At 41.5% G+C, this 26,664-nt stretch overlaps 1 long non-coding RNA gene across 1 annotated transcript in view; it reads right to left on the bottom strand.

The window, feature by feature from the left end:
* Positions 1-26,020, bottom strand: part of LOC141083455 (uncharacterized) — a 69,134-nt gene extending 43,114 nt beyond the window's left edge. Inside the window, exon 1 of the long non-coding RNA XR_012230723.1 lies at positions 25,741-26,020. This is a non-coding gene — a long non-coding RNA (uncharacterized lncRNA). The remainder of the gene's footprint in view (positions 1-25,740) is intronic.
* Between the last annotated feature and the right edge of the window lie 644 nt (positions 26,021-26,664).

Raw genomic sequence — 26,664 nt, 5'->3', positions numbered from 1 at the left:
TAGAACTGAGGCCAAGTCCCAAGGCTTACAAAACTCATTCTCCAAATACACATCCGAATGACGACTCGTTCTGTGCAACCAATCAATCACGTGCCTAGCCAAACATGCCAGATTATACCCCCTAATATTGGGGATTTCAATCCCTCCTTCCTCCACAGGGGACATAAAAGAGTACTCAAACCTATTCTAGGCCTCTTCCCTCCCCAAAGAAACCTTGTGAACGCTCCATTCAATCTAGATATATCTCCTCGTTTAAGTAACAGGGGAATCGTCTGAAGAGGGTACATCAGTCTCAGAAAGCTCATCATTTTAATCAGGTGTCCTCTGGCCAAAAGTGACAAAGGCAGACCCCTCCAACCTCTCAGCTGTGCTTATATTTTCAAAAACAACGGATAATTTAGGGCATAGACTGAATCCGCCGTGCGGCCCAAGTGAACACCCAGGTATTTGACCGAGGATTTTGCTACCCTGATCCCCCCGTTGTCGGTGAGTTCACTAACGTTTCTTGTCCCATCCCCTCGCAAAAATAATAACTCACATTTGTTTTTGTTAACTTTAAAACCTGAGAATTCCCCAAACTTCTCTATGAGCTTCAACCTTCGCATAAGATCTTTGTATGGATCAAACATATATAACACTATGCAAACAGTAAACAAAGCAGATCGGAACATCTCATTCCCTATTTTCATCCCCTCGTGGCTTTCTCCGCTATTAAGGACCCTCAACAGGGATTCGATGGCCATATTAAACACTAAGGGCGACAATGGGCAGCCCTGGGTGTGTGCCCTTTTATAATGGAAATACAGCTCATAAAAATCCAGGTGTATACACTGGTGGTTCGAGTAGAGTGTCTGTATATATCTTCTCATTCCACCGAATAAACCCATTCAGGTCTTTGGAGATGGACTTGTAGCCTTGAGATTGCTCATGCTTCCTCACAATTTGGTTTCTCAAGTCCTCAGACAGTTCTTTGGTCTTCTTTCTTTTCTCCATGCTCAATGTGGTACACACAAGGACACAGGACAGAGGTTGAGACAACTTTAATCCATGTCAACTGGCTGCAAGTGTGATTTAGTTATTGCCAACACCTGTTAGGTGCCACAGGTAAGTTACAGGTGCTGTTAATTACACAAATTAGAGAAGCAACACATGATTTTTCAAACAGTGCCAATACTTTTGTCCACCCTGTTTTTTATGTTTGGTGTGGAATTATATCCAATTTGGCTTTAGGACAATTCTTTTTGTGTTTTTTCATTTAAGACAAATTCAATGAAGATAATAATACCAAAGAATTTGTGTTTGCAATCATTTTCAGGAAGAAACTGAGTATTATCTGAAAGAATTGCAGGGGTGTCAATACTTTTGGCCACAACTGTAAGACCTGATTGGTGTGACATGATAGTTCTAGGCGAAATCGCTACCAGTCGATCTGCCAAAATTTTAGAAATCAGCTTGAAATCCTGGTGGATAAATGAAATTGGCCGGTAATGGGAAGGGTCCCCCAAATTCTTATAACCCTTAGGCAGTAGTTTTATATAAACCGTATTAGCATGGCTGGGTATTTCCCCTCCCCCTATCCAAATGTTAAACATATCAGTTAGCGTCCGTGAGACCTGATCTTTTAAGACTTTACAAAATTCACTATCAAAAATTGATCCAAAAAGGGTATCAACTGTTAAATCATATATATTTTTTGTGAACATGTATTCCCATTAAAATTAGATTTTAATGATAAATTTAAAAACACCTATTCCCGTGAGCAGATGATAAAGAAGACAAATTGTATACAAAAAAGCCCTATTAAAGGCTACAATGGACTATCTGTACCCTTCCTTGCCGTGGAGGTTGGCACCCTAATAGATACGATTGTTTGGCGCCCCCACTCAACATCGACTGACCCTGTCTCCCCTATCTCACCCTAGTAACACAGGTGGGAAAACAATGTCAAATAGAAAAGAAATGAAGGAAGGGAATAAAAAGGAAAACCTTTCTAAAATAGAAAAAATAGCCACAATAAAAAGGTATGCCCAAACCTAGATTATAATAGGGCTGACCACTGACATTTAACCTCACAAACATGGAAATGTCAAAAACAATTATTGCCTACTATAGAACAATGGGCCAAAAAACCACCATACATTGCTCAGAGCATGTTTCACAGAATATACATGCACCAAGGACATAAATAGTCCGACAAATAGAATATAGCAGTATATGGCGGATAGTCGCCTCTGATAATTAGAATAACCACAGGTGGTGCAATAGAATAGACATGATATTAAATTGTCCCATAACAGACACATAGATGAAAACATAAATCAAACACCACCTAGTGGTTTTACTTATCATTTAAAGTCGCCCCGACGCGTTTCCCCGGTGTAACGGTTCATCAGGAGGCCGCAGACTTTAGTACCACTGATACTGGATATACTCCATGATGCCCCAGATAACAAGATGTAAAAAGGCATGGCGGCGGTCTCAAGAGATAGGGTTAAATACCCCCGCTATCATGTACCAATAAAGCCAATTGGGCGCACGGTCACACAGGATACAAATCATTCATTTAACCTAGCCAATCGCTACGTGTTTTACATTTCCTCACCCTGCTGTGTTCCAAAACAAAGCCAGCGTGCGTGTCAAGTGAAGTGCGCATGACCGGAAATGATGTACCGGAAATGATGTACTCAGAAAAAAATCAAAGCACGTTACCTCGCAACCAGCAGTAACATCCGGGTGAGTAAAAAGATCAGGAAGTGTCAGCATATATAATAAAATAAGTAGAAACGATGTCTAGGTCAAAACGCACTATCGCGCAAGCGCACATAAAAATGGCACATATATCAATTTCAATTTGAACAACTATAATATATCCATAGCTGAGCTATTAAAATTAAATGTAAGCGTCTCCAACAACAGGGATGTATTAATGCAATAACACTAGGAAAAATGAATTTATAATAATATGCTTAAATAATAATAAATAAAAACATATCATATTTATTTATAATAAACAAACTCATAATAGAGTTAGTGCGAAAATTACGCACTACTTACAAAAGGACTAGCTACACATTTTCAAAATAATGAAAAATTTATAAGGGCCAAAGCAATCATGACTCTTAGAGGAAACATGTGAATGACAGGCACTCATTCAGACCTTTTGGGGAAAGGGATTGGAGTCTAAATATCCATTCTGCCTCTCTTCTTTGTATAATTTTATCAAGGTCTCCCCCCCGGGGTTTGGGTCTGACCAACTCAATCATACAAAAAGTTAAATCCTTCAGGGATCCACCATGAACCTCATTCATATGTCGGGCAATAGATGTATCTCTTTTATTTCTAATGTCATTCAGATGCTCACCTGCTCTTATCCTAAGCTCCCTAATAGTTTTGCCAACATAATCCAGAGGGCAGGTGCATGTTGCTTTATAGACCATACCAGAAGATCTGCAATTACCAAAATCCCTAATATGGTGTATCTTCCCATCTACCGAACTACAGAATGTATTAGATTGTAACATAACACCACACCTCGAGCAGTTCCCACATTTGGGGTCAGTTAACGTTGAGTGGGGGCACCAAACAATCGTATCTATTAGGGTGCCAACCTCCATGGCAAGGAAGGGTACAGATAGTCCATTGTAGCCTTTAATACAGACCTCAGTGGAAAAGTTCCAAACTAGATTAAAAGACAGAAAACACGCACAGTTTGTGCGTGATTTTGCTGAATTTAAAGATAAAGCCTACGAATATCAAGTTAAAACTGTTGCTGAGGTATCTTCATCTGATTTGGATACTTCAGACACAGAGCGTTCTGATTATTATAGTCATCGGGGGAGAGGTAAACAAAATCGGGGCAAATGGCGCATGCCAAGAGGTCAGTACAGGCAACGGGGAAATGTGAGGGATTTGAAAAACTCTCCTGGTGCATCACCTGCATCTTCCTCATCAGTACCACAGTCTTTTTTTAGACAGAGGCCCCATAATGGGCTACGATCTGAGGAGAAGACAAGTATAAATCAGAGACAGATTATCAATCTATCATCTTGTGAGCTATCTGGTAATGATTATCTATTGTTGCAGAAGAGTTTCAATTTTGTGCCTACCTTTTCTTTTGATTGTTTTAGGTGGGTAAAGGATTTGAATTTGTTCAGATGTAATTTGAAATGGAAGCTTTTCCTTCAGCAACATAACAGAGATGAATGCAAAAGGTTGGGTATATCTGAGGAGGATTATGATAGTGTCCAAATTTTGACATCTCTTCTAGAAGAAAACAATCAATCACGTGGCAAGGGCCCTTTCACTGATTTAAGGAATAGGAGTACTCGTATGCCACCTATGACGAGTAGCACTAGTGTTGATATCTTTATGAGGATGGTGGAATCTGATTTGTGTAAAATCAAGAATGATCGCATCAAAAATACCTATAATCTCCCTGAGGGTGAAAGGGAATCCCTTGTGGCACTAGAAAAAAATAATGAGATAGTTATAAAATCTTCAGATAAGGGTGGGAATTTGGTCATCCTTGATCATAAAAAATACCTTCACATGTGTCATTCTGTGCTGTATGAGCATGGCACCTACGAGGTGCTATGTGGGGATCCCACAAAAAAGTATCATTCTGCTTTAACTGAGATTTTGACAAATACAAGAGGGATGGGACTTATTTCTTTGAATGAATTCAAGTTTATGTTACCTGTTCAACCAGTAATACCAACATTCTATGCTCTGCCAAAGATACATAAGGGTCTTGCACCTTTAAAAGGTAGACCAATTGTGGCAGGCATAGAATCGTTAACACAGAATGTTGGTATTTAACTTGATAAGACAATTTGCAACATCTCTCCCATCTTTCATTCGAGATACATCGCATTTGTTAAATTTGCTGGAAGGAATTTCTATTGATGAGAATACAATCCTAGCCTCTATTGATGTAGAGGCACTCTACAGCAGCATTCCACATGATTGTGGAATGAAAGCGGTGAATCATTTCCTTCAAATCCAGAGCGGTTGAATGTGGAGATCATAATTTATTGATAGAGGAGCTTCTTTTATTTACCCTTACACATAACTACTTTCTTTTTGATGGTAAGTACTTCCACCAGCTCAGGGGTACAGCAATGGGGAGCCCTTGTTCCCCCACTTATGCTAATGTATTCTTGGGCTGGTGGGACGAAACACTCATCTTTAGTGGTGAGGACATGTGGTGGAACTCCTATATTACATTATGGGCCAGATATATAGATGACATCCTGATATTTTGGTCTGGCCCCGAAAGTGAGTTCCACCGGTTTATGGAAGCTATTAACATCAATAATATAGGGTTACGTTTTACGTCTGAGTGTCACAACAATAGTATCAATTTTTTGGATTTGACTATTATTAAAAAACAGGATGGCAACATTGAGACTCTTACATATCGGAAACCGACATCTATAAATAATCTCCTTAAATGGACAAGTCATCATCCAACCCCTTTAAAAAGAGGTATACCAAAAGGGACAGTTCCTCCGTATCAGGAGGAACTGCTCTGATTTGGTTACCTTTAGAAACCAGGCTGATGATTTGCATCATAGGTTTCAAACGAGAGGCTATCCAGAACATATTCTGAGAAAATCATATTATGAGGTGCTATCGGCTGATAGATCCTCACTTTTGGGGGTTAAAGAAAAGAGGAATGATGGGAAGACGGTTAGGATGATAGGCACTTTTGATGGCCAAGCGGAAAGGGTATACCACATCTTTAGAAAGCACTGGGGTATTCTTTTGGCAGACCCTGATTTGAAGGGCATTATTACGCCGAAGCCTAGTATTACCTACAGGAAGGGTAGGTCCCTTGGGGACCGTTTGGTGCATAGTTTTTATCAGAGACCAAAAAAAGAAGGTACTTGGCTTGATCGGAAACCACAAGGTTTTTTCAAATGTGGGAACTGCTCGAGGTGTGGTGTTATGTTACAATGTAAAACATTCTGTAGTTCGGTAGATGGGAAGATATACCATATTAGGGATTTTGGTAATTGCAGATCTTCTGGTATGGTCAATAAAACAACATGCACCTGCCCTCTGGATTATGTTGGCAAAACTATTAGGATAAGAGCAGGTGAGCATCTGAATGACATCAGAAATAAAATAGATACATCTATTGCCCGACATATGAATGAGGTTCATGGTGAATCCCTGAAGGATATAACTTTTTGTATGATTGAGTTGGTCAGACCCAAACCCCGGGGGGGGAGACCTTGATAAAATTATACAAAGAGAGGCAGAATGGATATTTAGACTCCAATCCCTTTCCCCAAAAGGTCTGAATGAGTGCCTGTCATTCACATGTTTCCTCTAAGAGTCATGATTGCTTTGGCCCTTATAAATTTTTCATTATTTTGAAAATGTGTAGCTAGTCCTTTTGTAAGTAGTGCGTAATTTTCACACTAACTCCATTATGAGTTTGTTTATTATAAATAAATATGATGTTTTTATTTATCATTATTTAAGCATATTATTATAAATTCATTTTTCCTAGTGTTATTGCATTAATACATCCCTGTTGTTGGAGACGCTTACATTTAATTTTAATAGCTCAGCTATGGATATAGTTGTTCAAATTGAAATTGATATATGTGCCATTTTTATGTGCGCTTGCGCGATAGTGCGTTTTGACCTGGACATCGTTTCTACTTATTTTATTATATATACTGACACTTCCGGGTTTTTGCCCGGATGATTATGCGTCTGCGCGATATTGCGGTAGAACCTGGACATTGTTCCTATCTATTCTATCTATATATGCTGATACTTCCGGTTATGTAATAAAGTCCGGATGTTTGTGGGTCTGTGCGATAGTGCGGTATAGTCTGGATATTGTTTTTATATATGCTGGCACTTCCTGATCTTTGTACTCGCCCGGATGTTACTGCTGGTTGCGAGGTAACGTGCTTTGATTTTTTCTGAGTACATCATTTCCGGTACATCATTTCCGGTCATGCGCACTTCACTTGACACGCACGCTGGCTTTGTTTTGGAACGCAGCAGGGTGAGGAAATGTAAAACACGTAGCGATTGGCTAGGTTAAATGAATGATCTGTATCCTGTGTGACCGTGCTCCCAATTGGCTTTATTGGTACATGATAGCGGGGGTATTTAACCCTATCTCTTGAGACCGCCGCCATGCCTTTTTACATCTTGTTATCTGGGGGATCATGGAGTATATCCAGTATCAGTGGTACTAAAGTCTGCGGCCTCCTGATGAACCGTTACACCGGGGAAACGCGTCGGGGCGACTTTAAATGATAAGTAAAACCACTAGGTGGTGTTTGATTTATGTTTTCATCTATGTGTCTGTTATGGGACAATTTAATATCATGTCTATTCTATTGCACCACCTGTGGTTATTCTAATTATCAGAGGCGACTATCCGCCATATACTGCTATATTCTATTTGTCGGACTATTTATGTCCTTGGTGCATGTATATTCTGTGAAACATGCTCTGAGCAATGTATGGTGTTTTTTTGGCCCATTGTTCTATAGTAGGCAATAATTAATTGTTTTTGACATTTCCATGTTTGTGAGGTTAAATGTCAGTGGTCAGCCCTATTATAATCTAGGTTTGGGCATACCTTTTTATTGTGGCTATTTTTTCTATTTTAGAAAGGTTTTCCTTTTTATTCCCTTCCTTCATTTCTTTTCTATTTGACATTGTTTTCCCACCTGAGTTACTACGGTGAGATAGGGGAGACAGGGTCAGTCGACGTTGAGCGGGGGCGCCAAACAATGGTATCTATTAGGCTGGGGTAACACTGGCGATTAAATCGGACGAATGCAATGCAATAAAAAAAAAAATCACATTGCATTCATCCCAATGTTATTCTATGGGGCAGCTCCCATCATGCGATTTTGATCAGATCCGATCCTCGGACCGAGACAATCGCAGCATGCTGCGATTGTCACCGATTTTCGGATCGGATTCGACAATACAAGTCTATGGGGCGAGAAAAAATGGGACTAAAACCGGACAAGATGTGTGACTTGCGATACAATCGCACCCGGTGTCCTTTAGCAAAAGCCGGCAATTCTTCCAATACAGTAAAATCACAGAGACCAGTTAAATAAAGAATGAATAGATCTAGACACACACATACATATATATATATATATATATATATATATATATGTCATAGAGACTCATTAATATATATATTACAAATTCATACAGTTCATCATAGCAGAATAGGCGCAGAAACATTTGCCGGCTTTTGTATAATTATTCTCCTGCCTAACATGAAATGACACATGGTTTATATATAGTTAACCATTTCATTTCATGTTTTTTTTGTTATGTCTATCACTATTAATTAGATGAGGGTTTGTGGGTAAAATTTTGGACTTGTAGGGGTTAATTTAAGGGGTTAATTCGTTGTATGAAATTGCTGGGACTCCCGCTGACGTCACTGAGGCTGCAGGGAGTCCCCGTAATTTCATACAACGAATTAACCCCTTAAATTAACCGCTACAAGTCCAAAATTTTACCCACAAACCCTCATGTAATTAATAGTGATAGACATAACAAAAAAAACATGAAATGAAATGGTTAACTATATGTAAACCATGTGTCATTTCATGTCGGGCAGGAGAATAATTATACAAAAGCCGGCAAATGTTTCTGCGGCTATTCTGCTATGATGAACTGTATGAATTTGTAATATATATATTAATGAGTCTCTATGACATGTATAAAATATATATATATATATATATATATATATATATGTGTTGTGAGAATCATGTGGGAATAGTGGATGAGGGCAGGTATATCTCGCCCAGATTCCTTTCCTATGTGGCCTAGTCTGGTCAGTATCGCACCTGCTTGCTAATGAATAATGGGAGGTGGATATAAAAGGATGCCAGGTGGTTGTGTGAGTGTCTCAGCCTGGGAACACAGAGAGCCTGTCTGTGTGAGAGACACACGTGAGTGGAAGCAGTGCCCACTGCAACTGTGGTTTGGCTGGACGGGAGAAGCCCACCAGTTGGTAGTTAGGTTGTCCATTGTTTAGTTAGTGCTGGACAGGCAAGGATTTGTTTTGTGTTTTATTTCCTTTTTGCATTGCTTTCACCGTTAATAAACCTGACTCAGGGTCAGTTACACCCGAATCCCAGCTCTGCGCCTGAGTTTCATGCTGAACGCACGTGACCTTTGACCCCAGTAAAGGCGATCCCGGAGTGTTTTATCACAGTGTCTAGATCTATTCATTCTTTGTGTGGGGAAACCTGTCATTGGGCTCCATTATATGTCCATTTAGCTACCCTGCGAGAAAATCTCGCCAGACAGATGTCAAACGGATCCTTACATGCGATTTAAATCGCATCAATGAAGAAAAATCGCATCAAAAATGGATCAATGGTTAAGATACCTTTGTGCAATTTCGGACCGTTAAAATGGGACCGTTTTTTTAATGGTTATGTGTGACTCCAGCCTTAGGGTGCCAACCTCCACGGCAAGGAAGGGTACAGATAGTCCATTGTAGCCTTTAATAGGGCTTTTTTGTATACAATTATTTGTCTTCTTTATCATTTGCTCACGGGAATAGGTGTTTTTAAATTCATCATTAAAATCTAATTTTAATGGGAATACATGTTCACAAAAATTATGTTATTCCTTTTTCTATTTAATTAGTCTGTTAAATCATATATATCCCTAAAAATTATCTTTATTGATTAAAAAACCATATACAATGGTTCACACCAAAAAAAAACGTGCACAAACAAAAACAAACGTGTTCCAAAATTACCAATAAAATGGGTAAGCTAGAAGTCCCTCTTACGTCAACTACGCTGTCACCTTCCTGGCTGTGGAGGTTGGCACCCTAGGGGGGAACGTTGTGGCGCCCCCGCTCCACAATGGCTGACCCTGGGAACCCTGTATCACCCTACAGCCGCTAGGGGAACCCTTCTACCCGATGTCCTAAAGGAACCCCTATCAATAGACATAGACGATCCTATATCTAAGAGGACCCTAGACCCCAATTAAAAACAAAAAGAACACAATAGGCAGTTGGTGACGATTGACATAATTTCACAACGTGGTCAAAGGATAATAATACTCCAGGGGTTTGGGCCCTTGATTTGCCAAAATAGACTATAGTCTCTTAACATGCAGACTAAATTTCAAAAGTTGCTACAGAAATTAGATACTGCTTACACCGCCAACTAATAGTTGGTAAAGATGAAAAAATGGTGCTCAGAAAACTATTAGAGCCAACTCAGATGTGCTCACTGTAGGAAAAACCTAATGTTGGTTAAATCAGTGTTTTCTAAGCATGCAGTGTATGTTCACACTCTTTCCAATAGCAACAAAAAGACCGACAATGCCACATTTCAAATGTCACAAAAAATACTGCATGATATTGCCCAAAAGAAGTTATAACCCCATCATTAACCACTTGTATAAAATGGAAGTGGCTTCTAAGCATGCAGACTGAGTTCAAAAAACTGCTGCAACAGATACTGCTTTTTAATGCCAATTGTTAATGACACACATGAGTACCAATGCTAAACCAACTTATAACTACAATGAGGTCAATGAAGGACCCGAAATACACATATATATATATATATATATATATATATATATATATATAATTCACCCCCAAAACCATCTGGTCCCGGAGCCTTTCCATTACCAAAGTCCTTGATAGCCGATTTAACCTCATCCTCTGTAATCTTGGCATTGAGAAACTCCAGCTCTTGGTCAGTGAAATTAGGAATTATAGCCCTTTTTAACCATTCCTCGCTCCCTCCTCCAACCCCCCTAGTTGCCCCATAGAGATACGTGGTCTAGGTTCTTTTTTATCTAAGTGATGAAAAAAAATTCCAAACTTTTTTAGACGAAAAAAATTGCACCATTTTCCGATACACGTAGCATCTCCATTTTTCGTGATCTTGGGTTGGGTGAGGGTTTATTTTTTTGCATGCCGATCTGACGTTTCTAATGATACTATTTTGGTGCAGATACGTTCTTTTGATCGCCCATTATTGCATTTTAATGCAATGTCGCAGCGACCAAAAAAACTCAATTCTGGCGTTTTTACTTTTTTTCTTGCTACGTAGTTTAGCGATCAGGTTAATCTTTTTTTACTATTGATAGATTGGGCAATTCTGAATGCGGTGTTACCAAATACGTGTATGTTTGATTTTTTTATTGTTTTATTTTGAATGGGGCAAAGGGGGTGATTTGAACTTTTATATTTTTTTATATTTTTAAAAACTATTTTTTTTACTTTTGGCATGCTTTCATAGTCAACATGGGAGACTAAAAGCTCCCAAAACCCAATTGGCTCTGCTACATAGAGGCGATGATCAGTTTGCCTCTATTAGAATTACTCAAATTAAAGATGTGTCTGACAGGATATCAGGACTCTTCAGACCTACAGATGACTACCCATTCCTGCTACTACATGTGGGGACAAATGACACCGCAAGAAACGACCTGGAAATCATCTGCAGAGACTTTGAAGACTTAGGCAAGAAAGTGAAAGAACTGGGAGCGCAGTTGGTCTTCTCTTCCATCCTCCCAGTGGATGGCCATGGAACAAGGAGGTGGAATAAGATTCTGCAGGTGAACAACTGGCTACGTCGATGGTGCCGTCAGCAACGATTTGGATTTCTGGATCACGGAGTGAACTACTTATACGATGGACTACTTGCTAGAGATGGGGTGCACCTTACGAAGACTGGAAAGCATGTGTTTGGAAGTCGCCTTGCTACACTTGTAAGGAGAGCTTTAAACTAGAACCACATGGGAAGGGAAGCAAAAGACCAGAAAAAGCCATACACCTGACAAATGCTATTGAGAACTCTGCTATTAGAAGTGGAAAGGAAGAACAAAGACGAAAGAATCTAATTAATAAAAATATTGGAGAAAGAGAAACCAATCACAAACTAAAATGTTTCTATACTAATGCACAAAGCATGGGCAACAAACAAGGAGAATTGGAACTACTAACACAGGAACAGAAATATGATGTAATTGGAATCACTGAAACTTGGTGGGACAATACACATGATTGGAATACAAAACTAGAAGGATACAACGTATTTGCAAGAAACAGACTTGATAAACGAGGAGGGGGTGTCGCATTGTATGTTCGAAACGCGTATATCTGCACAGAGATTGAAGCTTCAGAGACTGGGAGTTCTGTGGAAACTGTTTGGGTAAGAATACAAGGACAGAACAATGGAAAGGACACCATTGTAGGCATTTACTACAGGCCGCCTGTGCAAGCTGAAGATATAGATGAACTCTTTATGCATCAGATGGCCAAGTTCTCCAAAAAATATGACATAGTTGTCATGGGAGATTTCAACTATCCAGACATTTGTTGGGAATCTCTCTCAGGCAAAACTAACAGGTCAAGGAAATTCTTATCCTCTCTTGCTGACAACTTTATCTTCCAAAAGGTAAGGGAGAAAACAAGGGGAACTGCTACCTTGGATCTAATCCTTATAAACAGGGAGGAAATGGTTGAGGAGGTAAAAGTGGCTGGGACCCTAGGAGGTAGCGACCATGCTATTTTAGAATTTTGGATTACTAGATGTGGAAGACCTGTGAAGACTCAGACGTCAAGGTTAGATTTCAGAAAGGCAGATTTTAAGGGATTCAGAAAGAGAATTGGAGGGATCCAATGGCTGGATATCCTTAAAGACAAAAATGTCCAGGAAGGATGGGAAATCTTGAAAAATGAAATTCTCAAAGCACAGTTGTTAACAATTCCGAAAAGAGGGAATAGGAAGCATTTAAGGAAACCAGGATGGATGAACACAGAACTTAAGCACATGCTAAAAAGGAAGAAAAAAATGTTTATAAAATGGAAAGAGGGAGGCATATCTAAAGAAGAATATAATGCTGTCTGCAGAACCTGCAGGGCACAAATCAGATTAGCTAAAGCTGAAAATGAACTGAGGCTTGCAAGAGATGTCAAAAGCAATAATAAAGGATTTTGGGGATATGTCAAAAGTAAAAGAAAAGTCAAAGATGCTATAGGATTTTTACAGGATGAAAATGATGAAATGGTAAGACAGGATGTTGAGAAGGCTGAACTTTTAAATTCCTATTTTGCATCTGTTTTCTCTCAGAAAGGAAATGCAACATCAACTGTTATTCACTGTCCTATTAAGGGAATAGAAGAATCCAGGATATCTATAAACAGAAAGATAGTGAGGAAACACTTAGCTAACCTAAATGAATTCAAGTCTCCAGGTCCAGATGAATTACACCCCAGAGTACTGAAGGAGATAGCAGAAGAAATTTTTGAACCCCTCTCCATAATCTTTGAAAATTCTTGGAGAACAGGAGAAGTGCCAGAAGACTGGAGAAGAGCAAATGTTGTTCCTATCTTCAAAAAGGGGAAGAAGGTGGACCCAGGCAACTATAGGCCGGTGAGTCTGACTTCTATACCAGGAAAGATCTTTGAACAAATTATTAAACAACATGTATGTCAATACCTGGATAAGAATGAAGTGATTAAACAGAGTCAGCATGGGTTTCTAACTAATAAGTCATGTCAGACTAACTTAATTTCCTTCTATGACGGTATCACTGATTGGGTGGATCAAGGAAATGCTGTAGATATAGTATATCTTGACTTCAGCAAAGCATTTGACAAAGTCTCTCATACAATCCTTATTGAAAAAATGACTAAGTATGGAATGGACAAGGCAACTGTTAGGTGGATTCATAACTGGCTTAGTGATCGGACCCAAAGAGTGGTCGTAAATGGCTGCACATCCAGTTGGAAGAATGTCTCAAGTGGGGTACCACAGGGCTCTGTCCTGGGCCCTGTATTGTTCAACATCTTTATCAACGATTTAGATGAAGGAATTGAGGGTAAACTGATTAAATTTGCTGATGACACAAAGCTAGGAGGGATAGCTAATACTAGAGAAGAGAGAGAGAGGATTCAAAAAGATTTAAATAAACTGGAGAAGTGGGCAGCAACTAACAGAATGGTTTTTAACAGGGAGAAATGCAAAGTACTACATCTGGGCAATAAAAATGAAAAAAGCATATATAGAATGGGAGGAATAGGGCTAAGTGACAGCACATGTGAAAAAGACTTGGGTATACTAATAGATCACAGACTGAATATGAGTCAACAGTGTGATGCAGCAGCAAAAAAGGCAAATGCAATTCTAGGATGTATTAACAGAAGCATACAGTCTAGATCACGTGAAGTCATTATTTCCCTCTACTCCTCTTTGGTCAGACCTCATCTGGAATATTGTGTCTAGTTTTGGGCACCACATTTTAAAAAAGACATCAACAAACTGGAGCAAGTTCAGAAAAGAGCGACCAGAATGGTGACCGGTCTGCAAACCCTGTCTTATGAGGAAAGGTTGCAGGATTTGGGAATGTTTAGTTTGCAAAAGAGAAGACTGAGAGGAGACTTAATAGCTGTCTACAAATATCTAAAGGGCTGTCACATTTTAGAAGGATCAACTTTATTCTCATTTGCACGAGGAAAGACTAGAAGCAATGGGATGAAACTGAATGGGAGGAGGCACAGATTAGATATTAGAAAAAACTTTTTGACAGTTAGAGTGATCAATGAGTGGAACAGGCTGCCACGAGAAGTGGTGAGTTCTCCTTCAATGGAAGTCTTCAAACAGAGGCTGGACAGACATCTGACTGGGATGATTTAGCGAATCCTGCTTTGAGCAGGGGGTTGGACCAGATGGCCCAGGAGGTCCCTTCCAATTCGACGATTCTATGATTCTCACTTGCTATGAGCGCCGACCACTGGGTGGCGCTCACAGCAAACCAGCAGTGACAACCATAGAGGTCTCCAGGAGACATCCGGTTGTCATGCCAACCCACTCGTGACCCGTGATCACGTGATGTGGGTCACCAGTGGGCGGATTTCCAGCGCGATTGCCGGAAGCGCTTAAATGCCGCTGTCAGCGTTTGACAGCGGCATTTAACGAGATAATAGCCGCGGGGGCATTGCGATTCCACCCGGGGCTATTCCGGGCACATGTCAGCTGTTCAAAACAGCTGCCAAGTCCCGAGAAAGATGTGGGCCCACCGCCGGAGCCCACATCAAAGGGAGGGAGTCTGATATAAACGTAAATGTACGCCCAATATCGGAAATGGGTTAATAATTTGGGAAAAGGAACAATATCCCAAAAGGTTCTCAGGCTATTAATAACAGCTCACAGCTGTTTGCTTAACCTTTACTGGTGAGTTTACAGGGGACCCCCCAAAAAATGACTCCTATAAATTAAAACCAGCAAGACTAAACAGACAGCTGTGGGTTAATATTAATAGCCTGGGAAGGAGACAGAGATATTGCCTCCCCAGCTACCAACATTATCGCTCAGCCGCCCCAGAAATGGCGCATCCAGAAGATGCGCCAAATCTGACGCTTAGCTTCGCTCTTCTCACTTGCTCTCTGGTAATGGCAACTGAGGTAATTTATATATTCTTCACCTGTCTGACGAGAAGATAATCCATTGATGCCAATGTCACCTGTAAAAAAACCAAAAATAATAAAACACCATTTTCCTCACCTGTCCGACGAGAAGATAATCTATTTGACCCACACCGTAATCCATCTCTGCTGCATCTGGATGTCTTGATGAACGGTGACATGATGCGACCGTTCACCCTGACATCCAGGAGACACTGAGCTGAGCTTGGGGTGCAGCTTCAGAGACGAGCGGTAATGTGATAGAGGTTACCACTGGTCACTGATGCTGCAGTTCCCAGGCTCAGTTCACTATGAGCCACCCGATGAACTGTGGTAACCGTCATTAAGTCACCACCGCTAGCACTAGCGGTGATCTCATTGAGGCCACTGCAGTTAATCGTGCCGCTCCCAGCAAACAGAGTGGGAACCGCAGCTTCATTGAGCTTCGGTAACCTCTATGACGTCACCGCAGGTCACTGAAGGTGTGCTCCAAGGGAGACACTACATCTTTTTCACCAGAAAAGGCTAAGCAAACAGCTGTGAGCTGTTATTAATAGCCTTGTAAACATTTGGGATATAGTCCTCTTTCCCAGATAATTAACATTAGGCTCCCAAACATGGGCTTTCCCTCTACTGGTTATGAAAATTACGTGGAAGCCCACGCCATTTTTTTTTAAAATTTAATTCTTAATTTTACAACAGATGTACACAGCGGGTGCTGAATACAAGTCCTATCATTATTGCCTGGACGCGCTAATCTCAGGGAGACTGGGCAACAATGAAGAGAGCTGTCTTCAACACACGGCTCCTGGGAACAGCTAATTATTGCTTTTCTCAGGTGCCAGTGTCACATGGACATACAGACGGCACACGGGTGCCACACGAATAGTAAATGGATACAAGGATGTCACATACGTACATGCAGATGACACACAGACCATGGATCTCACCAATACAGGAATCACCAGGATGTGTGAAGGAGTTCTTAGACTCAGCTCACATTTATCCTGCACTCTATGCTGAGAAAACATTCTCAGAACCAGTGGGATCCATTGAAGCGTTTCAGAATTATTACCTCATAAAGTGACACTGGTCAGAATTGAAAAAAATGGTCTGGTCATGAAGGTGAAAACAGGTTCTGGCATGAAAGGGTTAAAGCTCGAATGCGTAACTGGAGGAGGGGCTGAAATTAGGATCAGAAAATGTAATTACTGGTAGGCTAATTTTGGGCAGGCATTGTGGAAATGCATAATAGTAGAGCAGCAATGCAAATTACAGGATACAGTGAACCTTTGAACTACTTGTGAAAAGTCTAGGCTGCCTTGTCTATTGCTCCACTAAAGTCTCAAACATTAATGGATTCTGTACTTTTTACTGAATTATATTCAAGAAAACTGAGGGGTATTTAAAAGTGCAAAGAGAAAAGGGGTTTATTGATTATAGGAAAATGATTGGCAGTAGGACATGGGGAACGTTTTGGTAACGGTGCATTATACTATTAGCAAACAAATACATAAATTAACAAAAAATGGTTGAGGGAAAGTAAATTACCCATGACCACAATAATCTCTCTGTATTTCAGGCAGGCAAAGTGGGGAACAAAAGCTTCCCCAGATCTCAGCTTCGTGAATTCCTTTGTGTTTGGCATAGGGCAGAGTGGGATAACTGCAGGCAAATGTGATTTTTTAAGATAAACAGCATGTTCTGGCTAAACAAGGCTAGGTTCACATATTCAGTTAAGTCAGCAGTGTATCGTCCGCAACCGCATGCAAAAATGCTTGCAAACGCATGCATGTGTTTGCGGACGATAGGCAAATGCTATTTCCCGGCAAATTTTGAATTTACACAAGCCACGCCCAATGGGTTTGTCTTATGTAAATTATTGCGTACGCTGGCATTACTATAGTGCGGATGGCTGCGGATATTTGACGCTGCAAAAAAATGCAACACGATGCGTTTGCCACGCCCTGCCACATACCGTGAAACGACGCAAACGCATACAAATGCATGTCCCTGCGTACCCCATATTAAAGATAGGTACGCAGGACGCATACGGATGTATGCGCATCAAACGCTGCGGACTCAACCGCAAATGTGAAACTGGCCTTAATGGATAATTTTAAGCTAAAGAGATCTGTTGGCAGGATTTTGCTACTTAATCTGACAGCAGCATGAGGTAGAACCCCTGACTACAATAATGTATCACTTACTGGTTGCAGCAGTTGATATAAAAAGTTTTCTCTGCTGCGGATCTAGCAGAGCTCAGTTGTTGAGTTGTGTATAACCCCGGCAACACCACAGCTTTCTGTGTGCATTGTATAGTGGCAGAGAACCGCTAATCAGTGGTGAGGGCATGGTTGGGCTACCCTGCAAAGGCCAGTTGTCCTGTACTGATAATCTCCTGTTGATAAAAAACTTGATTGTATTGAAATGACAAAACACAGCCTAGTAAGTGACACATATCTGTAACCAGAGACTGTGCTCCTACACTCTAATGCTCTCAGATAACATAACTACAAAGAAGGTCCAGACTAGAATGAGCGAATGTGCTCAGATAATGTCTTATCCAAGAATGTTCAGGTGTTATCCAAGCATGTAGGAGTGCTTGTATATTATGTTCAAGTCCCCTGCAGCTGCATGATTTGCAACTGTCAGACAGCCTGCACACGTGGGGATTCCCTAACAAACAGGCAATCTCAGCATGTGTTGTGTCTGTCTAACAGCCGCAGGGACTCACACATAATATACAAGCACTCCCAGATGCTCGAATAAGAAGTTATTAGAGAACGTTTGCTCATCACTAGTCCCGGCATGTAACTTGAATGGACAGTCCATTTGTACTATGCAATATTTCATTTCTTTTTTCAAACAAATCACAGTTGATCATGAGGAGTACCAGCAGAAGGAAGCCCTGTTTTCACCAAACGAAGCGGACCCTTATAACAAAAATTGGATTTTTTTTTTAACTTACTGTAAAATCCATTTGTTGTCTTGATCATTGGGGGACATAGAGACCCCAATAAGTGTAGGTGCTGCCAGTAGGAAGTGGCACTCTGCTAATCAGTTTGTACATAATCAATAGAATCTCATGGCTTCCAGTATCACATCTATGCTGATGACACACAGAGCTACATCTCTGGACCAGATATCATCTCCCTACTAACCAGAATCCCACTATGTCTGTCTGCTATTTTATCCTTCTCCGCTAGACTTGAAAAACTTAATATGGACAAAACAGAATTCATCATCTTTCCCCATCTCACTCGACCCCCAACAGACCTATCCATTAAAGTAAATGGCTGCTCGCTTTCCCCAGTCCCACAAGCTCGCAGCCTCGGGGTAATCCTTGACACTGATCTATCCTTCAAACCACATATCCAAATATCCAAGCCCTTTCCACTTCCTGCCGACTTCAACTCAAAAATATTTCACGGATCCGTACATTCCTCAACAAAGAATATGAAAAGCCTTAGTCCATGCCCTCATCTTCCCCTGCCTGGTCTACTACTACCTCCTGCTCTGTGGCCTCCCCCCTAACACTCTTGCACCCCTCCAATCTATTCTAAACTATGCTGCCTGACTAATCCACCTGTCCCCCCGCTATTCCCCGGCCCCTCCCCTCTGTGAATCCGTGCACTGACTCCCCACTACCCAAAGAACTGTCTGCCATAGCATATCAGATTCTCGCCTACCATGGAAACCTTCAAAAAGAACCTGAAGACCTACCTCTTCCGACAAGCCTACAACCTGCAGTAACCACCGATCCATCAAACCGCTGCACGACCAGCTCTACCCTTGCCTACTGTATCCTCACCCATCCCTTGTAGATTGTGAGCCCTCGCGGGCAGGATCCTCTGTCCTCCTGTACCAGTCGAGACTTGTATTGTTTAAGATTACTGTACTTGTTTTTATTATGTATACCCCTCCTCACATGTAAAGCGCCATGGAATAAATGTAATAAAAACAAATAGTCAGAAAGGGAAAGCACCATAAATACATTGCTCCAAAAAATTAAAGTATAACTTTAATCACACATCAAAATTCGATGGAAAAAAAGATTAAAGTTGAAAATATTTAATATAAATTGTTATTCAATTAAAACAAAATGATGTGTCAAAGTCAATGGTAACCAAAACTGTCAGCCACGTGAGAGCTGGATTTCCTCAAAGATGAAAGTAAAAACAAACAAACAAAAAAAAAATAATACATATATATATATATATATATATATATATATAATCACAGATGCACCTAATTTGTGTGGCACACCCAACGTTAACTAAAAATTTAAATGGTAATCGTGGGCATGGGCCACTCCTAAGACCCAGAGTGGAGGGAGAGATTATCATAATCATAAAGACTCTAGAGTAAAGTGGCTGAGGATTTGTGTTCTGATGATGGCTCACTAAGCTTGCTGCTAGTGTTCTGATGAAAACCCTCTACTGCTGACCAACCTTACTGCTTGGTTCGGTTACGCTGACAGTAATAAAGGGTAAATCACATACCAAAATTACTCAGCCTATTGAAGAGACTATAGCAGTTTTCTCCAGAACCATGTTTGTTGCCCCATCACCTTTTGGAAGGAAGTAATGTGGTTGCCTGTGTTGGAATAGGCTATGCTGTTAGCAAAAAGGGGCAATTCAGGAACCACAATAACTGCACCTATGGGGTGTGCATAGCAATGTACAGAAACTGTAGGGGGAACCTTCCTTGAGGATTATACTCACTTAATCCGGCAATACATATCTTTATCCTCATTGCTTTGGTTCCCACGTTATACCGTGTTTCCCCGAAAGTAGGACCCCCCCGAAAGTAAGACAGGGTGGGGGTTACGGGGGGGTCCTTCAATGTAAGGCCTCCCCCGAATGTAAGGCAGGGTTGGGGGCCGCTGTGAAATGTAAGGCCCTTACCTTTGGGCCGCCGCTGTCCCCCATTGGGTCCCCAGGCTCCAGAGGTGTCCTCAGGTGCAGCTGGGCGGGTCCAGCGCTCATGGGGTTAACTCGCCGTGTTAACCCCGCAATCCGCCCAGCTCAACAGCTCATTGGCCGCCCCTGTTCCCCACGTCACCGCCGGCCCCCGGCTCGAGCACTGATTGGTCCAGCAGCTCGGGCTGTAATTGGCCGCCCCAGCCCCACGTCACCGCTGTTTCCCTGCTGATTGGCACAGCGTTCCCTGCAGCACAGGCCTTCCGCACCCACAGCCGCACCGCAGAGGAAAACGTCCAGCATTTAAAAACCAAGTAGGGAAACATGTACTGTATAGGGTAAGGGGCTGTGTGCAGTGGGATACGGCACTGTTATGGGGTGTGGGGCTGTGTGCAGTGGGATACGGCATTGTTATGGGGTGTGGGGCTGTGTGCAGTGGGATACGGCACTGTTATGGGGTGTGGGGCTGTGTGCAGTAGGATACGGCACTGTTATGGGGTATAACAGCATGTTAATAAATGTTAATTTATTGGTTAAAAAGAAATTGTCATTTTTTTTCGGCTAAGACCTCCCCCGAAAGTAAGACAGGGTGGGACTTTTTGGGGTAAAATTAATGTAAGACAGGGTCTTACTTTCGGGGAAACACGGTAGCAGCAATGTCACACCCTTCAACAACTGTAGGAAGAGTAAGCTGGAAATAACAGGGTAGCAGAGGGGAACAACAAGTGTGGTGGTTCGGCACTGAGCTCCTTCCCAATTTGGTGTAGATTCAGGACTGTCAAACTCAAATACACACAGCCCCAAAATTAAAAACTTGAACAAAGTCACAGGCCAACTTAATCTAGTCTATTTATGGCAATTTAGGATTGTCATTTTAACAAATTACCCCATAAAATATCTATATTAATGGAATAAAATAAAAGCTTATTTTTATTGACTTGCTAGAGAGGGGTAATTTCTAATGGGGTTTTGCGCCCTTTAGGTCTTTTTGGATTAGATAACATACCCTTCCCAGGTCAAGAGCAATAAAAATGATAGCAACCTAAATTGGCTAATTGGTATCGAACTGCTGCCAGAAATCCACAGCATTAAAAAAACACCATGGGAACTTAGCCCAATAGGTTCAAGTCCCTTAGTGGGACTAAAAAAAGTGGAAAAGAATGTGAAATTCACATAATAGGTTTCCACATATCTGTAACGGTACAACATTTTATTTCACCCACATGGTGAAAGTCATACAAAAATATTTGAAAATCCTTGCAGAATTGCTTGTCTTGCCTCCAAAAAATGGCATGAAAAATAAAGAATCTTATGTACACCCAGGAGCATGTTTTTTTTTCGACGAATTACATTTCTCAGTGGAATCATTTTGGGATTCATAGGACTTATTAACAAACTTTTATTAACTCTTTATAAACAAAACAGTACTTCTGCAACTGATTTTTTGTTTTTGCGTTAACAATTTTGCGCTATTCGCCATGCTGCATACATAAAGTGTTAACTTTATTCTGTGAGTCAGAACGAATAGGGCAATACCAAATGTACATAGTTTCATATATTTTTCTTCTACTTTTGTCTAAATATTACGCTCTTTGAAAAGTATTCATTTGTTTCAGGGTCTCCATATTCTGCGAGCCATAAGTCTCACAGGTTTCCATCAGCACAGTTGTAGAACATCTTGGTTTTTGTGGGACAAGCTGTAATTTTCATTGGTGGCATTTTGTTGTACATGTGACTTTGATTTCTTTTTTTTTTTTGAGAGGCAAAAAGAGCAAAACAAAACCAACAATTCTATTTTTTCTTAACCAAACAACATTCAGTATAATTGGCATAATATCTTTATTCTGCGGTTCGATGTGACCATGCCAATACCAAATATTACCGTATTTTCTGGCATACAAGATGACCCCCAACTTTTCCATATAAAATATAGAGTTTGGGATATACTTGCAGTATAAGTCGGGGGTCAACTTATACGCCCGGTGTCGTCTTATATGGCGGATGTGGAGCTCTGTGAAGGTGTGAGTCAAGCTGCAGGCATCTGTGACGCCCGGGGTATGGAGAAAAGAGAGTGCGGCGCTGGATCTAGAGAAACACGCCTCGCTGAGGAGCTGCTCCACCAGGCTGGGTGCAGAGTGTGGTGACGGCAGCCTGGTTGCTGTGCACCCGCAGGCTTCTCCTGCAGTAGACGCTCGGCTGGTCCAGGTATCAGTTCGCCACTTCGTTCACCTCCGGAAGCAGTGACCCGGGGAGACATCTCCAGGCCACATCTTCCTCTCTGGGTGATTCGGGCTCAGGGCGGGGTGCAGAACATCGGCGGATGTAATTTCTCCGTGGAGCTCTGCCCTTCAGTGATCGCTGAACTCTTCCAGGGAAGTGTCCATCGCCAAGGTGACTATCAGCCTCACTCCATCATGTTTGGGAACTGGAGGGCAAGGAAGCTTCGTTAGTAGGGTGCAGTCTGGAGTCTTCCGGCCAGCAACTGTGACAAACATTGATTCCTACCCTGACGTTCGTATCTAGTTAGCAATTGTACTGTCCGTCCTCACCAGTAATGGCGCTGACGGCTCCATATGTGGCGACCCCAGAGCTCCGCACCTGCTGTATAAGACGACACCCGGCGTATAAGACAACCCCTGAACTTTTGAGAAGATTTTCAGGGGTTGAAAAGTCATCTTACACGCCTGAAAATACGGTGTATATATCCTACTATATAATCGTCTAATTCTGTCTGTCTGTAACGGAAATCCCGCATCGCTGATTGTCGCGGACGGCCGGCAGGGCGCAATCAGCGACAGGCGCAGTCCGACCGCGAATTGGTGCGGAATTTGAACGACGCACGCCACCGCTACTGTCGGGAGATCTGCGGTGCTAGCCGCTGATCTCCCAAAGGTTGCCGTGGGTCATCTCCTGCCGCACGGAGGTCAGCGGCGACGTAGCCGGGAGATGACTGGCGCTAGCCGGTACCCAGGGTCCGGAGGAGCGGAGACTCTCCTTCAGGCCCTGGGTACCATAAACCTGTAAACAATAGAATTAAAATAAAAAGTAGTGATATACTTACCTTCCGACGGCCCCCGGACTCTTTCCCTCCTCTCACCAGACCGCTGATGACGCTGCGCTCTCGCGAGAGTGATGTAATCTCCGGTCCTTCGCGCCAAGCATTACTGGGACCGGAAGATGCCAGGAGCGTGGAGAGGAGATCGGGGGCCGTCAAAGGTGAGAATAACCTTTTTTTAAAAAATTTTTTATTATTTTTTACATTTTATCTTTTACTACTGATGCTGTATAGGCAGCATCAATAGTAAAAAGTTGATCACAATTGTCAAACACTATGCTTGACAAGTATGACCAACCTGTCAATCACATTCCAAGCGATGCTTCAAATCTCTTGGAATGCGCTTGAATTCCGCACGCGAAAATCCCGGGGAAAACGCATGCGAATTCACATGAGTTTTTCCTGCGGCGGGAGTAGCGGAAATGCTGTGGAAATTTTTGTAGCATTTCTGCAAAGTGGGTACTTAGCCTTAGTGTGACACGCAGCAGCGACCAGGCCCCCACTGTGAGATCGCTGATCGTGGTGGATTGTCTTGGACCATCTTTTGAACGTCGGTCTCCCGCTGGCCATATTCTAGAATGCCCGATGCGTTAGAGTCGGGCCACCAATATATTTAATCTTTTGCAGCAAAAATGCAGAAAGTGGGCAACCCCTTTTAAAGAAAATATTAAATTGCTCAGTTCTAAGACATAATGCAAATTTTAAAATACATTAAAAAAAAAAAAAAGTAGTTCAGAATGTGCATTTAGTCCATCTGCAAATAATGAATGCACATTTGTAGCTTCAGTTCTGAGCAGTATAAATATCACAGCAGGAAGACACTGCCCTCTGCTGATGAAATGCTTCATTGCAACAACTTCAAACATTTTTACATAGACAGTAGTTTGCATTAATGGAAAAATAATAGTTTTTACCTTATATCATGACCATATTTTGATTGATTACATTTTGATTAGTGTCTAGAAAGTGCATAGGTAGGTCTGCATTATCAAACTAGAACATTTAATGGTGTGTTCTGGGTAATAAAAAAAATATACCTTAAAGTTTGCTGACTAGTTTTGTGTCCATTTTTGTAATAGGACTTTATTTCCCTTCATCATAGATAAAGGTAAAATGTAAAAAGATAGCGAGTTACTATGGAAATCCAAGTAAATCTAGACAGTCAATGCTGCATCATAATAAATGTGACCCAGTATTTAAAAGAACTAGGTAGCAGTTGGGCAGAAGGTCAGACACGGCATATGCACTCTGTACTGAAGCCATTAGTGGTGAGGGGAGAAATCAACCCCAGAAGCCATACAAGGGACAGGGAGGCATAATACAGGCGGCTAGTGGGTCATAGTTGAGGGATAGTTAATAGTTTCTGAAGATGGTTCTGACGGGGGAAAATGTTGCTTAAGCTGCAGACTACTTGGCTCCAACGGAAATTGGGAAGGTGAACACTATTGGTAGGGGGTCAATTCGATAGGAAAATTAGAGGTTGGATCAGGTTAGAAACTATATATAAGAAATGGGTTAAGGCATATGTAAGGGCCGGCTCAGATGAGGGAGCTCAGAATCGTACCTGAGAAGATTGGAAGCCACCCAACACTCCCTGTATAATGAGACATTGCTGCAGAATGTAGGCCTGGGGTTGCGGCACAGTAATCACTGTAGACAGAAGGGTTGGACTGGAACTGAAATCAGCCCTGGCAATTGAGATCACGCAGGCCCACCCGATGTGTGGTGAATGTGAAATATTTTTGAGTACTTGTGGGTTATGACTGATTTGGGTATATTTCACATTTTTCAAATAAAAATGGCTGCAAACTGCACTTTATCGTCAACAGACAAAACTGAATTGACATAATGTGGAGTATAAATTTCCCTCCAGGAAAATGTTAATTTCTTTCAACTGGAGGGACAGACATGTTTGTAGTAAAGAGCTCCATGATCCCAAAAACGCTGTTTGATAGTAATAGAAAAGTGAATGAGATGTCTGAAATCTCATGGAAAAGCCGCTTATGTTTTCCTTGCAGATTTGAAGCAGTTTTATGTCCGCAGCGCAGAGGTGTAGCTAGGGTTTTGGTTCGGGGGGGGCGAAACTTCTGAGTGGGCCCCTAACCAGGTAACCTTGATTATAACTGGGTGACGCACCCTAATAGTGGAGGAGAACCTCAGCAGATGACCGCGCTGTTACTGAAAATAATCGCTATATAAAGACCAACATTGATATTACCGCCATATGGTCAGTGGTAGATACCCGTCCTACAGAACATACTGTATAAGAGATCACAGCACAGCTACAGATAATGACTTACCACTGACGTTCTTTCTGAAGGAATCATTAACTTTTCACGCCTTTTCCATCTGGCCCAGACTGACATGACAACTCCTCCAGCCAGGACTCGGCTACAGAGAATACAACAAAGACACGTTTCACTGCTCACATTTTCAGCACTGTCCAAAACGGGACTATTCCCAACCTGCACAAACTCCTCATCCTACTGATGCCCCAATGCTGATCTGCTGCTGCCATATGTGACCCTATCAGTGCACCTGCTGTGTGGCCCTGTGTGACCTCTAAATTTTAAAGCAACCCTCTAGAAAATACTAAGGCCGGGTGCAAGTGCTCTAGAAAACTGCCCACATTTTGTCCCCTAGAATGTAATAATGCCCTCTGTGTGCCCATTTGACAGTCACAGTAACCTACTGTAAGTTCCCCTATAACAATAAGTGCCCACTTTACATTTAATAATGTCCAGAGTCTCCCTCCTGTACAGCTCCTCTATACACAGTATGATACTATGTTATACACAGTATAATGCCCCCTCACTGTATATACAGTCATATGTAAAAGTTTGGGCACTCCTATTAATGTTAACCTTTTTTCTTTATAGCAATTTTGGTTTTTGCAACAGCTATTTCAGTTTCATATATCTAATAACTGATGGACTCAGTTATATTTCTGGATTCAAATGGGGTTTATTGTACTAACAGAAAATGTGCAATCTGCATTTTAACAAAATTTGACTAGTGCAAAAGTATGGGCACCCTTATTATTTTCTTGATTTGAACACTCCTAACTACTTTTTACTGAATTCCTGAAGCACTAAATTGGTTTTGTAACCTCATTGAGCTTTGAACTTCATAGCCAGGTGTATCAAATCATGAGAAAAGGTATTTAACCCCTTCATGACCCAGCCTATTTTGACCTTAATGACCTGGCCATTTTTTGCAATTCT

This window comes from Dendrobates tinctorius, unplaced genomic scaffold (assembly GCF_039654945.1).
Source record: "Dendrobates tinctorius isolate UK_male_01 unplaced genomic scaffold, ASM3965494v1 ptg000005l, whole genome shotgun sequence".
In the NCBI taxonomy this organism is placed as follows: domain Eukaryota; kingdom Metazoa; phylum Chordata; class Amphibia; order Anura; family Dendrobatidae; genus Dendrobates; species Dendrobates tinctorius.
Note: the sequence above shows the minus strand (reverse complement) of the source record. Positions and strands in the feature narration are given on the sequence as shown.